At 37.3% G+C, this 14,235-nt stretch overlaps 1 protein-coding gene across 1 annotated transcript in view; it reads right to left on the reverse strand.

The window, feature by feature from the left end:
• Positions 1–14,235, reverse strand: part of lrp1bb (low density lipoprotein receptor-related protein 1Bb) — a 318,836-nt gene that overhangs the window by 212,190 nt on the left and 92,411 nt on the right. The window lies entirely within an intron of this gene.

A 14,235-nucleotide genomic window follows, 5' to 3' on the forward strand; every position in this document is an offset into this window, starting at 1 on the left:
AAAACTTGGAACCAGAGAAGAGGTTCAACTTCCTGCAGGGCAAGGACCCTAAGCTTACAGCCAAAACTGCAATCAAATGTTTTAGGTGAAAACATATTTTCGTTGTAGGATGTCCAGATTTGAATTCATTTCCTAAATGATGACAAGACCTTCAGGCTAGTTTGGAGATACCCTACAATTCTTCAGCTGCAAATGGACGAAAATGGCGGTGCTACAAAGATTTGACCCTTTAAGGCTGAGAACTGTCAAGATTGTGTAAAATTCCTCCTCCCCTTTCTAATTAAGGTCTTAAATGTGTTGGTCTGTCACACAACGTCCTAGTAAAAACACTGCTGTTATGTGGAAAAAAATGGGGAAATGTTTGTCGGGGTATAAACAGTTTTGCAAGAGACTTTATATAAAATGTTAAATTAAAATTTAATACAGAGTTCTAAAGTTTATGGAAAAGTATAAAGAAGGGAAGAAGAAGAAGGAAAAAGGTTAGTCTTCAGAGAACAAGCCATCCCTCACCTGAGTGTCCATTTGGCAAATGTGCTATTTAACACGCAGCTCTAAGGGTCTGTGACGGCAAAACAGTCCTGTCAGCCTCTTTTTTCTGGTTTCTCGCCACATGGGTTCTAATCTAATGTGATAAGGGGAGGGATGATGCATGAATATTCAGTGGCGCTGATCTGTTATGCAGGGGTATACAGATGGTCTCTTAACAGCTGAGGTGGACAGAATCCCTGTATTATGTTCCAAACTACTGTACTATACTTCAGTTACTCAAAGTCAAAGAGATAAGATAGTTTGTTTGTCCTTTGTTTGACTGCAAGGTGCTAAAGTCATTTAAATCCTAGACTTTGCTTCATGTATGCATGCAGAGACCTCAGCAGCACTTTAGCTTTATAAAAATAAGGTTTCTTTTGAAGCACTTAGCAGAAATAAAGAAGCATCTAAACTATGATTAACTTATAAAGAGATGTCAGTTTTACATTGACAGCCTGCGATTCAACCAGTAAAACCCAATAAATGCATTTGTGTGTGTGTGTGTGCGTGTGTGTGGGGGTGTGTGTGTGCGTGTGTGTGTATTATACTCCCAATTCCCTGGAACATTTGGCTGCGATCACAGGCAACAGAAAGAATATGTGACATTTTATTTAACATCACAAGAGGGATCACAAATGTTACCGCAATGCCTTTTATAATGTGGCCTTACACCGATCACGTTTCAGATGTTTTCCAAATACCAACTCACACATCACTGCTTGACACCGCAACTTCAAACATATCATTACTCTCCTCTGGCTCTCCAACAGCACAGCTGCTGAGATCTAAGGTAATCAAACTCTCAGTTGTTTTTTTTACATAAGTGAAAACTAGGTTTGAGAGCATTCTAAATATAAAATGCTTCTGAGAGATTAATCTTGTCCTTCTTCTGAACTCTAAATTTGATGGGTCATAGTAGCCTAGTATTTTGTGGAGGCTGCACACATTTCTAGGAATCATATCAGTTGTTCTTAGGCTTTTTACACAAGAGTGTGTAAAAGTCATCAAGCTTCACTCTGCTGGGGGAAACCACAAGTCCACACTAAAACTCAAAATGTTTCCTCTGACTCTGTTTGCACGGATAGCTGGTTCCAATGGTTTTAATTGCAATCAGTAAACATGTACCGTTTTGTCACATGGCAATCACAACTTCAATGTATGTAATTTAAATTTTATGTTCCTGACCAACATCATGTTCATAAAGGCAAAGTGGAAGAAAATTGGATCCAAAGCCTTGAAAAACCTTTACAAGTAAGAACAGAAAAGTGTGGCATGCATTTTTATTCAGGTGATTGCTGGATTTCATTTAGGGGAATCAGAGTAAAGGGTGTTAAATACCAATGCCAAAAGTTTTACTTCTGAGACATTTGGAAAATCATTTCCTTTTGCTCCACAATTATTAAAGCTTTGTTTGATCATATAAGAGCCAGATAAATCACATTTAGACTTGTGGCTGTTAGTTGACAACGTGTGAAAAGGTTTCAGTGGGATCAATAGATTTATGTAGAATTAAAATTTCTGTGCCAAATGAACTGAATTGCTGAAGCCCAATACTCTTGTTTGACAGGAATTGTTTTCTGTCATTTTGTGAAAACTCCTAACATAACTGAATGAAACTTAAATTACAGCTCAGTTTGATACACTCTAAGAAGTTTATCATATAGTGTGCTTTTCACCTTGATCATCTTAAAGTTTTGAGTCCTAACTCTCAGTAAATCTATAAGTGTGAGTTCATTTAAAGCAGTGGTACACAACAGGCATTTCTTGTTCACTTAAGAGCCGCACATCTCCCAAGGTGGGGTTAATGTGAAGTTAAAATAACCAAGAAGTATTAATTAAGTCATGCGGTGAACCAAAATAATACTAGTTTCATGTGGAAGGCATTTACAAAATAACATTAAAAAAAATAACTAGAACTGGAACCACCAAATGCAGAGCAGGGTCATCTACATCGATTTGGGTACTCAGAAGCTCCTGGGCAAGTGGGAAGAAATTAACATGAAACATAATGAGACCAACTGATTCTTTTTATGTGTTGTAGGTATGTGTGTTTCGCCGACCATTGATGTTAGGGTAAAAGCTTCCTGAAATGTCATAGTTTATTTTTTATTATGATATCTAAATTATGCTTTGGTATATGGTAACAGAATTCATAAGTTTTAGAGTTACACCTTGAAGGGTTTGCAACAATATTTTGCATGTTATCTGAAGGAACGAAATCTGCGGATCAGTTTTACATTTGTAATCGCATTATTACAAAAAAAAAAAAAAAAAAAAAAAAAAAGTTACTGATCCAACCTATGTTTCAGACAATTTTCGCAGTTTCCTGGCAACAAAGCCAACAGCCAAATTGTGGGCAGATGCAGAGGAATGGAGTAAACAAGAGCAAAGTTTTCTACCAACACAGCCTTGTTTCACTACATGTAAAGTACTGTTCCCTCTCCCTGGGCTGTGTCTTTAAAAGGCGCAGTGGTCCTAACAGCAAGGGCTCTTTAAAAGGATTATTCTCTTGTGTGACCTTTATATACCTGGCATTTAGAAAACTGTACTCAGCCAAAAAGTTGTTTTTTTCTGTATTTGTCCATATTTGTTAAAAAAAAACTCCATATATAAATAAAACAGCTTCTATATGGCAAACATTTGCAAAGTAATACAGAATAAGGTGCTTTACATGTGACAGGTCTTTAGCACTAACATCTCAACAAGTACCATTTTATTTTTCATTTGATTAATTGAAACAATTAACAACCAGCCTGCTCCATAATTTAAAATGAACATCTTCCCAGTGAGAAGATGTTCAAAGACCAAAAATCAGCAACTATAGCCAAGTAAGAGTGTTGTAGGCACTAAAACCACTCATCCATTCTTCATTTTAATGATCCTGATTTAGCCACAATCTAAAGCTTTTGAATCTTCTTCTGGATTGAATGGTTTATCAATCTTTCTCAACTCTTAGCTTTGAAGCCGTGTCACTTGAAAACCAAAATGGAATTATAATATATCAATGATGACATAGGGTAAGTGGCAACAAAGAGACATTGCTAATAGATTTTCAAAGAAAACTGATGAGACAAAGAACTTCTCAAGTACTGCATGGTTTGCTAATTTAAAGACAGAAAAGTGTTTGGAAGGGAGTCCTAGCGAATGCTTGTGCTCATTAAGGTAATGCCTGTCAAAACTATGAGAAAAGTTACTACATCTACTTAAATACTGCCATAATTTTAGTTTTTGTATTACAAGTTTTGTTACAAGCAGTTCGACAGTGGAGATTTAATATGCTTGCGACAGCGTAGCTAAATCTCTAGACAGGGTATCAGACAGTTAGGTCTCAGAGCTACGGCTCTCAGATGGTACTTCTCCTGATTTTCTTCTCCTCTATTGACAAATTCCCATAAAAAATATTTATTTTATGGGCTTAGAGTAAAGATTTCAATATTGTTACAACTGTCTTGGGTTTTCATTATGTTACACACAAATCAATCCCTGAGTTCAGAACTCTGTATGAGACAACATCACCATTTGGTAACTTTTGGCGGTGGGTCCAGCTGCTTTAGGCTCATTTTATTTATTTTAGGCAGTTTTTTAACCTCTAAGTTAATGTTGGATTACTGTAAAAAAAAGGATATAAGTATAGTTTTTCACATCGCATTTCTAAAATGCATGCCATTTATTTTTTCATTACGGAATATGTAGAATATTACAGATGATCAGTATTACAGGTTTTATGTTAGGGGACAGAGTAAAAGCCAAATCAATCAACACCTGCAAAGTCCCTTGGAACCTATTTCCTCTTTTTGCAATAACTCTGTTTGCTGCAAATGCTGAGCATTCTTTCCTTCCTATTTCCAGGTAAAACTCTCTGTTTCATTTCACTGAGCAGTGGAATAGAGTCAGGCATTAACACTCATGACACCCTGGTTTCACTGCACAGCAAAGAATCAATACATAAGTCTACTAAGAAGAACGGGAGCCTGCAGGACAATTTAGCAAAGCTTAGCTTTAAAAAAAAAAAAAAAAAAAGTGGAAAAATAAATTATGCAAAAAAAACTCAACTTTTTTGAGACAAGAGCTACCTAATTAATATTGAGAACTTTCTCAAAGTCTAGCCTATACGTAATCATTAATTTTAGGAGTAACAGCAAAGCTGGTCAGAGTTGATTTGATGATAGAATAAGCCAAACAAGACCTTATTAGAGGGCATTTTAAAGGCAAAGGACACTTGAACATGGGGCAGAGGTTCACATTCACACTGAGCAACCATTAACTTAGAGAGTTACAACAGAATATCTTAATTCAAATCATATTAACCAGTCAAAAACATATTGTGCTAAACTTCAATTGAGAATATGTAGCAAAACTTGAGAATATCTGTTCATAGATGATCACCATTCAGTCAAAATGAGCTTGAGCTTTTTTGGTTTTGTTTTAAAGTCATTGGGCAAAGCTACATTTTTTGGACATGCTAAGCTGCACTATTCACTGCAGACTTGCAAATGACTAGCTGTAGTTTCAGAGAAGATTAGCGCTATTGAAAGGAGCTTTATACATTTGTATGTCATATTTTGAAAAATATTTAACAGTAAAAAAAATATGTATAGTTTTCTTTCCCCTTTACAGTTATTGACCACTTTGTGTTGGTTAAAAATAATAATAAAAAAGCCCAATAGATTATATTAAAGTTTGGAACTTTAGTCAAATGGTTCAGGGGTGTCAGTACAAAGTATCTCAAATGTGCATTCGTGCTTTTGTTGTGGTTTAATGGAAAAGAAAGTAAAACTGTTGGTCAAGACACACACTGTGACTGATCTGTTGTTTAGACAGTTTGTTTATTTTGTGAGGTTTGCTGCACATTCTATTATACTTTCTCACTGTGAAGGCGAATTACAGACAGACCTCATGTTGACGCTGAGGCTCTTGATGAATATTTATTGTGCTTTTGCTGCCGGTGTAAATGATGTTGAGACTCAGTAACTTGGCTATGCCCTTGACTGTTTGGTGACATGTGCATCTGAGCCCAGCAGGCCAGCTTTCCTCAGCAGGGAATCCTGCTGATTCCTGATTGTGTTGGTTGTATTTTATATGAGATTTGATTGCTAAGTGGTTTATGATTATATCCAATGTTTGTTGGGATTTGCTTTTATTTACCTCATAATAACACTCGTACTAAGTTTGTGTACCATCCAGTCTAAGAATGAAAGAGATATGCCACTTCATATTTTCAGCCATTTATTTCATTCTTTCTGAAATTTCGCTCTGGACTATAAATAAAAAAGAAATAAGAAAAAGAGGACGCTCATGTTTTTGTGTCTTGGCATATTCAGGCTCATTACAATTATGTTGGAATATACTTAAATAGAATAAAATAGAGTATTCACTGGGACAGGTGTTGGTCCATCCTGACAACTCTAGGCAGACAGTATTAAAATCACTAGAAACATCAAAGAACATGATCCTCACAGAGCTTCTGGGTGAGTGAGAGCCCAGTGAAGGAGACAGATGATGGCATCATCCACTCTGATGCCACGCTGGTGGAAAAACTGTAACAAACACAATTAAGAGCTCCCCAGGATGGTTGAGGACCAACATCAGATGATATTTCAGTGCTACTGGACTGTAGCTGAAGAGGTCCCTGAAATGTGTGGTCTTCAACACTAGTAACACACATAAGGTCTTCCACCACTGTGATACTTTCCCTAGCCTCAGGGCCACATCGAACATGCATCTTATGGTACCACACAGTTGATCTAGACCAAGCCTCAGGAGCTCTTAGCTGATGCCATCCAGCCCTTAGGCCTTTTGCACCTTGATCTCTCACAGTTCGTTCTTCACCTGAAGTGTTGTAAGGGACAGGGTAGTGGTGTGGGAGGGAGTCCTCTGAAGTGGAATGGGAGTGTGATGGCTGAGAGCTGAGAGGTGTGAAGTCCAGGGAAGAAAAACAGGCAGTTGTTGAAGATAAGGGGGATTGCAGCAGGAGAGATAGAGCTGGGGGAGGGGCGAGAGAATGATCAAACCTGTTGAAGAACTGGTTCAGATCCTTTGACCACCATAAAAAATAAAGACATAAAAATCTGCAGCAGCACAGTGAAGGTCTTCACATTCAGTGAAGGTCTGAATGTAAAAATATTGACGTTCATTACTGCTACAGTCAATTTTTAAAAGAGCTGGAATCTACTTAAATGCTTCGTTTTTTAAAACGCATACACAAATATCAGCTTTTTAATATGCACTGTAGAAGCTTTCGCTAACTAGTAGTATTTGCTTCTTAAACAGATGAACTTTCTATTAAGTGTAAAAGCTAAAGGCTAGCACAACATTTTATGCATTGATTTTAGAATAAATGTGTAATAACACTATGGTGATGCAGGTTCAAAATAAGAATAATAATAAACACTTTTATGTATAAAAATTACAAAGTATTAATTACAGCAATAAACAGAATTTCTACTTTGTTTAATTTCGCATCAGTGACCTAATTTGAATTCTGTCTAATGCTAAGACACATAAAACGTTCCTTTTTGATAAAGACTAGCGTTAGAGTGGCTGTGATTATCCTGAGCTCTCTTAGTTAATTTCTCATTTCTTTTTCGCTCCATGTAAGCTACAACCGGCCAGGTGTTTTGTTTAGCTGTGAGACCTTCCTTGAGGAAGGCATCTGCTGAGATACTGCTGCCACAAACATTACCCCTCACCTGCTATTAACGTTTTACTTTCTTTTAACCCCTTAACATGCAGCAGAATCCCTGCATGCTGTTTTTCTATTATGTTTTCTAGAGGTGAGAGTTAAGGAGTTTTAACATAGAAAGTACCCCTACATCAATTTGTTTTTTGCTTTTTGTGAGCCATTACTGCAAAGTTCATGCTCATATTTACATGAACATAAGTAATCAGAATGAAAGGCCAGTCAGAATAAAAAACGTGTGAAAGTGCATGAATGAAACTGCACATTTCAGCTGAATTTGAGGTGTGGTGTTTGGAACGGGGCCTTCTTTTAGCACCCTCTCAATTCAAGTTAATATTACCTCACAACAGAGAATGAGGCCCAGCTCCTGAATGATTCCTTTGCTGTTTTTAAACACCCAAACCAATGTTCTTGACAGTGTGGAAAGTTGAACACGACTGGGTGTTGTAACAGGACAATGAAACCAAACGGACTTCAAGACTGGTTTAGGAAAAGATGAAGCGAACAAACTTCAGCCTTTTAGGGTGGTTGTGACGTGTAGGCCAAGCTTAGTTCAATTCAAATTCAATAAAAAAAAACAAAACAACAGTCAATTTAACAGGAAGAGTGGTTAAATATCTAACCAAACCAAAATGTAACCACAAAAAAGGTGAAGAATGCCTCCAAATACTAAGCAAACTGTATACAAATATTAATGTGGATGTACATTTGATTCAAACTTATGCATTAGATAATTGTTGTTATAATTGTAACACCATTTCACTCTCCTTTGATAAGTGTATGTAAGCTTCTCAAAAACACTGCATATTGAGTCAATGTATAAAAGGCATTTCAAACAATTCATGCTGATTTACATTCAAGTCCAGCACCTCCTTTCTTGTGAGTTGAATGACACTTGCGATTCTGATTACAGGATAACATTCTCAGCTGGAGTCCTGCTATGGTTAACTCAGTGTGCCTCTGTGTCTGCTGTGAATTAGCTTTTGCCTGAGCTATGCTTTTCTTTCCTGCTGCACCAGCAGGGGAATAATGTAGATTTTAATACTTAAATGTCAAACTGACTCCATGACAGCAGGCATGTTAAGTTTATAAAATATGCTCTTTTTCTTTGGTTCTTAAGGTGACAAGCTGGGACGTCGTCCTTCACAACATTCGTAGTTGGAGGGAATACAGAGGGGAAAATGTGTCAGTGCAGCTTAGTCGCTAAGATGGGGGGTTGTGAGAGCAAAGACAAAGCTGTAGCGTGCTCCTCCCAGTGCATCACTTCTGACAGGAATGAGACATAGTGTGGGTACAAGATTGTCACCAGGCAACACAATTCTTACACTAATAGTTTTGCCAAAAGACAAATGCTCAAACATATGGAAATCTGCTAAACAACATCGGGAGGGGCAACAAAACTGAGAGCATGCAAATGAGACTGGTGACAAAAATCTAGATTTTTCTTTAATATAACTATCACATTTTGACAGAAGGATTTAAAAAATGATAATTATAAATGAATAACTCTAAGTGTCTAGGCAAATACAGATCAAACACACAACATTCGTTGCATCTGTTTCCTTGAACAGTGGATGGAACAGATGGGACAAGCCTGCAGAAATGTGGCAAAGGTACCAGGGAGGACAAACAATGAAAAAAAGTGTCTTATTTCAAAGATTTGCATATTTAATAAAACCAAGCAAAATTCACACTGTACGACTGGCTAAACGTGTGCTCAGTTAATCATGCTGATTTTAAATGACACTGAATGTGTTCTTAAATTTATTCCACAAGACAAGAAAGAGGAGAAGAAACAAACATGATTTCAAACTAATCTTTAACATGATAGTACGCTAAGAATCTTAAATGTTTTTGAAACAACATAATATAGCCTTAGAGCTTTCTGATCCGTCACTTAAAGAACACCACTTTGAAAAGGAAAGAAAAGGAACTAGTGGTCTTTCAGATATTTAAAAAAAAACTGTTGAGATAGAAAGCCTTTAGAGAATGATTTTCATAATATGTAGACATTTTCTTTATGAGCCAACAGAAGGCTGAGATCTTAGAAAAATGGTACATAATGCAAAAAGGACAGTCCTTTAGCTCAATAACACAGTGCTACGCTACATTACCCCCTAAACCTCCAGTCTACTGGCGCCAATTCCCTTGAGAACCAGACACATTAGTGATACATTTATTTCAATATGGGGCCTGCCAGATAAACTGCCCTGCAACAAGTTGGTAGGAAGATTCTAAAGCATAATTATAGACACAGCAACTCCAACCCAGATAAATTGTTTAGTGATCCTACAAGTCTTTTGTCACTTATACCTCCAAATACTTATTTGGCAGGTATGATTGACATTATTTTTATTTGTATATTTTTCTTTCTCATTTTATTAAACGATAAAAGACTGTATAGTCCTTGTGTGAAATTAAAAGAAAAATCCTCTTAGTCTCTATTTTTTGCCTGTTATTGAGTTCAGTATAACATATGAACCAGTGATATTACAGTAAATGGCAAACCTATTTACATGAGTAGTTGTTCATGCATTATTTACTTTGATGTCCCATTTCTTTGTGAACTCTTACCAATTTCTATTAACATTATGACTTACAAAACACTTGATATGAGATATGATACATAAACTTCAATATTGGCACTATAGATTCCCTCAATAAAAATATGTCAGTCTACATACAGCACACAATGGGTGAAAATAAGCAAAAGAGCTCTAAAATAAATGCAAATCTGAATCTAAATGTAAATGTAAATATACAATTTCAGGCACATAATCTCATACCAAAAAAAAAAGAAAAGAAGTAAAAAAAGGAGAAAAGTCAAATATTTAATTTAAGAACACACAAGACAGGGACAGATATATCCCACATACAATACTGTACTTTTATACATTTACAATTCCTAAGAGTACAAATTCCTGTCACCACCGTCACCATTGCCCACATTTTTTGGGTGCCAATAGATGTGAAGGAAACCCCCCCTCCTTTGCAATCAACACTTAAAATTTCAAAACTATAATATTGTCTGCAGTTGTTAGGGCAACCAAATGTAATAGTGCGCCATTGTGGTGGTTGGACCTGACAAGAAGAAAGCAAATTGATAACACTCAATAGAACAATGACAGAGACAGACATGAGGCAGAAATTGTCTATTTTAATTACACTTCTTGTTTTTTTTAAGCTTTCTGTTGAATAGGCATGGATTTATAATTAGAAAACTGAGGGGAAGGCTCCTCAGGGAAAGGCACTGGGTGATGTATCCTCCCCTGTTGGTGAAGAAAAATCAAACGAGAAAGCCCTGAGAGAGAGAGCTGACTTTGAACAGCCGTCATCCCACTTCGCCTCCAGAACCCCGAGATCAACAATGGCAACGATTAGGTCAAGCCAATCATCATCCATGAAACACAGCTCCTGTGCCCATGTTTTTGAAGTCAGCCACTGACCCCTTTTATTGTCTCTTCCTCTGGGAGTGACAATTCAATCAGAGGATTCACTGGTCTCCATGTTCACCAGATCCACAAAGCTCCTTATGGCAGCACAACTAAGAGGAGCCAAAAGTCCATGAAATCCTTTCCTAAAGGATTCATGATGGATTTAGCTTCTAAATATTCTCTGCAAGCGTGAAGCATCAATATAGGAAGGGAGTAAATGCTGACAGCCATTAGCACAAGGAACATTTTTTTATGACACCAGAACAAGTTTTATATAAAATGAATTATGACTGTCCCAGTTTATCGCAAACGCACAGCAAATAGCAAAACCAAGTGTCTCAAGACTGCCTCGACATTTAGACGTCCTTTTAAGTTTGATGCACAAATTAAGAGATTATGCTTCACTTTGCATTTGTTTCATCTTTCCACCGCAACTGCTGAAGGAGTAGCGTCGTTCAAAGAGAAAAAGGTTTGAAAAAGGAATGACAAAAGGTGCTAAATTACTTTTATCTAGGTCTTTCTTTTGTCATTCATGAAGACCAGCTGCTTTCTCTGATTCATGAGTTACTGGCATCAGCTGTCCGTTCCTGTGAGCCTAGCAGCTGAATGGATAAGCTCTTGTCTCCTCCTAGACTCTGGCTATTCCAATCTAAAGCCACCTTTCTTCCCTGTTTCCCAATAATCCCTGAAGTCCTAGTGATTACATCTCCCTGACCAAGCAGAGCAAGGGAGAGAGAAGCAATGTGTGCCACTGTTTTTATATATCTAGATGACAAGAGTTTAATATATGACCTCATCTCCTTCTTAAGATATTAAACCCTCTACGTGTAAGACCCACAATATTGTGTCAAATCAAAGCAAGCCTGCTTGCTGCTCCACAATATGCCGAATTTCCGCTGCTTTTATTTCAATTCAGGGACTGGGATCTGAAACGAGGGCTTTTCCTCCACAGCTTTCTGCAATCCTTGGTATTATTTAAGAAGGCAGAGTGCATTTCAATCCTGTCTTTTGTTTGTTGGGTAAAGCTGATCTAATTCCCTTTCTATCGAGGCATAATCCACGGTAATACGGCACCAATTTCTTTAGATGAATATGCAGGGTCTTCTTCCTGCAGGCTTAGTAAATAAAACTGTGCCAACATTAATCAAAGTGATAATTAATTGCATTTTGGAGATTATATCTCTTGGCCCCCAGTCACTGTGTGGAATCTCTATATTAGATATATTCATATTGTATTCAAAAATCTTCACTTGTAAAGGGCTAACTAGAGATTTTGTCCCTTAAAGCTGCAGCTATTGTTGTAATAAAATATAGCAGCTAACCTTCTCTTGAAACGTGCAATGGGATACTACATTTAATTAAACCCTTCTGCTGGCAAGACAGTTAGTCAAACAGTGAACATTTCTCACTGTTTGACTAGAATCCCTAAATATATATAACCTATTAACACCTATTGGATTTCTACACATTTTGTCATGTTACAACCACAAATCTCTTATATTTAAGTGGGATTTTAATACATAGACTGACACATATTACCCCATAGTTTTATGAAATTTGTGATTTTCCAAAATTTCTCTTCATATAAAAAATTCTGCCTATTTAAACACTAGACACAACCTCCTTTGCTTGCAATGACAACAGTGCCATCTGTCATGACACGAACTCACCAGTTTATCTCTCCCTGCTGAAGAAAAGCCTCTCCCCAGCATGATGCTGCCAGTACAATGTTTTACCAGAAGGGATGATTCAGCCGGCATGGAGTGCAGTGTAGGCAAAGATTGTTTTCGTCTGGTTCAGAAAGTTCACTTTTTGTGTCAGTTGTACAGAGAACAACCAATTATTCCACCCATTTGCTGAATCTCACATGGCTTGCACCCCCCCCAGATAAGCTGCGGGCATTTTCACAGTTTCTCTGGTTAATGCTCTTCTTGCACATCCTACCGGTTCAGGAACGGGCCATGTCCCTTTCTATTTTTTGGATGACAGATTGAACAGTGCAGCATTAGTTCTTCCAAGCTTTGTGCTGTTTAACCCAAACCTTGAATTTTGAAAATAAAAATGAGCATTACAAATGTTCTGTTTTCACAGGTGCATTTATACTAAAATCAAATTACAAACAAGGGTACTCTAAAGTCTGAAAGTAATGTGTTGCAATAGTTTTAAGTAGGGATATCAGACTAAAGCTGGCTAATTACAAATGCATGCTAGGCTTTTCAAATTTCACATACCATTTTTGTTTCACTTCAGTTATGTACTAGTGTCACAGAAATATTATACACCAAACTTTCTAGTTATGTGACAAAATGTGGAAGATATTAAGGTATAATAATACTTTTGACACTGTATGAAACAGTGTACATACATGAAGAAAAATACATAAAGTATCCCTTTTACTTAAATGTCCACAACTGGACTGCTTTTTCATAATTACAGTTTAAAACAAATTGCATTTTACATGTAATATTACAGTTTTATTTTATAAGTGACTTGTGTTTCTGAAGTGTGTGCCGTTGACCTCTTGGTCAGGTCACCCTTGTAAAAGAGACCTCGATGTCAATGGGTTTTTACCAGGTATAATAAAGGTTGAAGACAAAAATGAAATGGTGACATTTTCCTTTAGATGCTTTAGATCAACTAAGCACATGTCGTGACAAGGCATAAACCCACGTGCAAGATATTAAAGATAGACTGATATATAAGAATGAATGAAACACAACAACTCCCAAAGGACCCAGAGGAAGATGCGGCATGTCTTGGCACTGTGTTTGCTTGAGCTTTTGTAGTCTTGGGAACATACTCATTCTTTCTATTCCTCACCAGAACATGCAACTCGTGTATGGGTTGCATGTTCCTGTTGCTTTATCTCAGTATGCACAGAGGCCGGGAGAGTCGTTCGGCAAACCACCACCTCATTGCTTTCATACCCTCAGAGAACATGCAGGCAGCTGTGCGCGTGTTAACAGCTGGTAAATGTGTAATTATATCATTCTGAGACAAGCAGCTAAGCCTGTGTCTTTTTCTGCAGCACGCATCTTCATCTCAAAGTAACCTGCTTGATACACTGCCTTGCGCATGCTCAGGCATTAATAATTATTGCACACTTGCATACAATTTATGCACAGATGTCACTGCCAAAGCGATAAAGTCCTAATTACGCCCGATAACTCACACCAATGGAAGAACCTGGGCTGAATGTTAATTATTTAGTTTTGCTGCATTATTTGTTTTTGGCTGCGATCAGCTGCACGGCAGTCACAGTCTCATTGTGATTTACAAACGCTCATTCAGCCTATAATTCTGCTCTGTTTCTCCATTAAAGAAAATCTGTCACAGAAGTGTGTAAATAATAATCCCAGAGAGGAGTCACGCCGCAAACAATTCTGAAGTGAAGGACAAGCGGAGGTTTAGCGGATTGCAGCTGGAAGTGTGAAGCCAAATATTCATAGTACAATAAAGGATTTACACTTTTTCACAGAGTAACACCCTTAATAAATTCATATATCTATTTTTCAAAGCTCTGAAGTACCAGCAGGCTTTCGTGCTTGTTTGTTTGTTTGTCTGACGAGTCTTTCCAATCACCTTGAAAACAGC

The sequence above is a fragment of the Poecilia mexicana genome, unplaced genomic scaffold (assembly GCF_051168715.1).
Source record: "Poecilia mexicana isolate PSO_F unplaced genomic scaffold, ASM5116871v1 scaffold_2, whole genome shotgun sequence".
Taxonomy (NCBI): domain Eukaryota; kingdom Metazoa; phylum Chordata; class Actinopteri; order Cyprinodontiformes; family Poeciliidae; genus Poecilia; species Poecilia mexicana.